The 1,961-nt window shown below is 50.4% G+C and overlaps 2 non-coding genes across 2 annotated transcripts in view; both read left to right on the plus strand.

Annotated features, from left to right (window-relative positions):
* The first annotated feature begins 943 nt into the window (after window positions 1-943).
* LOC131291739 (5.8S ribosomal RNA) lies at window positions 944-1,098 on the plus strand. The gene has a single exon (XR_009189503.1). It is a non-coding gene; the product is annotated as a 5.8S ribosomal RNA (ribosomal RNA).
* Window positions 1,099-1,585: 487 nt separating this feature from the next.
* The window catches only part of LOC131291740 (large subunit ribosomal RNA), a 4,091-nt gene continuing 3,715 nt past the window's right edge, over window positions 1,586-1,961 (plus strand). Inside the window, exon 1 of the ribosomal RNA XR_009189504.1 lies at window positions 1,586-1,961. This exon is cut by the window's right edge and continues 3,715 nt beyond it. This is a non-coding gene — a ribosomal RNA (large subunit ribosomal RNA).

The following is a 1,961-nucleotide window of genomic DNA, read 5'->3' on the forward strand; positions in this document are numbered from 1 at the left end:
TCCTATTGAAACACACAAGTCGATATCAAACCTCATGATTGTGTAGTCCTCCACTGGTCCACGCCGCTTCGGCCGTCCTGGGTAAAATGGAACATTCCAGCTTGCCCTATGTGGAAGAGGGCACATTACTCAATACTGTGGTGTGAAGTATAAAGTTCAGTTCTCCCCTGGTCCACGCTGCTTCGGCGGTCCTGGGTAAGATAGTTCATTCTAGCTTGCCCTATGTGGAAGAGGACACTTAATACTTCGTCTCTAAGCGGCGGCTTGACTCCTCCCTACGGGGAACGGGTTTACGCGCACAGCGGCGGCTTACGCACTATGGCAGTCATGGATGCCTTACGTTTCTATGAAAAGTGTGTTCCTCCCCTGGTCCACGCTGCTTCGGCAGTCCTGGGTAAGATAGTTAGTTCTAGCTTGCCCTATGTGGAAGAGGACACGAAGACTTACTGTGGTGTGAAGCATAAAGTTCAGTTCTCCCCTGGTCCACGCCGCTTCGGCCGTCCTGGGTAAAATGGATTCATCCAGCTTGCCCTATGTGGAATGAGGACACTTTATGTTTCGTCTCTAAGCGGCGGCTTGCTCCTCCCTACGGGGAACGGGTATACGCGCACAGCGGCGGCTTACGTTATGGCAGTCATGGATGCCTTACGTTTCCATGAAAAGTGTGTTCCTCCCCTGGTCCACGCTGCTTCGGCAGTCCTGGGTAAGATAGTTAGTTCTAGCTTGCCCTATGTGGAAGAGGACACGAAGACTTACTGTGGTGTGAAGCATAAAGTTCAGTTCTCCCCTGGTCCACGCCGCTTCGGCCGTCCTGGGTAAAATGGATTCATCCAGCTTGCCCTATGTGGAATGAGGACACTTTATGTTTCGTCTCTAAGCGGCGGCTTGCTCCTCCCTACGGGGAACGGGTATACGCGCACAGCGGCGGCTTACGCAAGTTAGTCACCCTCGGCAGTGGATCACTCGGCTCATGGATCGATGAAGACCGCAGCTAACTGCGCGTCATAATGTGAACTGCAGGACACATGAACATTGATAAGTTGAACGCATATTGCACGTCGTGGGAACCTACCATGATGTACAGATGACTGAGCGCTTATATTTGAGAAATGTATCGCATACATTTAACTACGCCGTGACACCCGTCACGAGACGTGCACCATGATGTTAACTAGGGTCGCGACGACCCGCTAGCATTAAAGAACCCGTGGTTTACAATATACTGGCATTGGAATTCGAAGTATTTAGAGCGTCCGTGTTCCCGCGTGAGGCGGAAGTACGAGGAGAAGGCGTGCTTGTGGTGTCTGTGGTGGTGTTTACTGATGTCTAGCTTCAGCTTATTTATTTATTTAAATAGAAGCGAAGATGTCAAAGTAGCGTCGAAGCAGCAGCGGTAGCACAAATGATTCAAGTATGGAAGTTGACCAAAGGAACACAAACAAACTAGCGTATGGGCAATGGAAGGTATCAGTGAGTTAAACCACACGCGGGCTAACAGCCCGTTAACCGAGTCCAACGGTACATATTGGACATTGAAACAAAGTAGTCGCAAGCCAGATGTGACGATAACAACCGCAAGGTACATAAGCCTCAGTTCATGTGTGACAACCCCCTGAATTTAAGCATATTAATAAGGGGAGGAAAAGAAACCAACCGGGATTCCCTGAGTAGCTGCGAGCGAAACGGGAGAAGCTCAGCACGTAGGGGTGGCGGCCTGTCCGTCTATCCGATTCCGTGTACTGGTGCGTCTCACTATCCGTCATCTTAGCGCTTTTCAAGTCCAACTTGAATGTGGCTCAGAACCCATAGAGGGTGATAGGCCCGTAGAACAGCGCCCGTTGGATGATGGACCGAGCGTGCCATGGAGTCGTGTTGCTTGATAGTGCAGCACTAAGTGGGAGGTAAACTCCTTCTAAAGCTAAATACAACCATGAGACCGATAGTAAACAAGTACCGTGAGG

This window comes from Anopheles ziemanni, assembly GCF_943734765.1.
Source record: "Anopheles ziemanni chromosome X unlocalized genomic scaffold, idAnoZiCoDA_A2_x.2 X_unloc_135, whole genome shotgun sequence".
Classification (NCBI taxonomy): Eukaryota; Metazoa; Arthropoda; class Insecta; order Diptera; family Culicidae; genus Anopheles; species Anopheles ziemanni.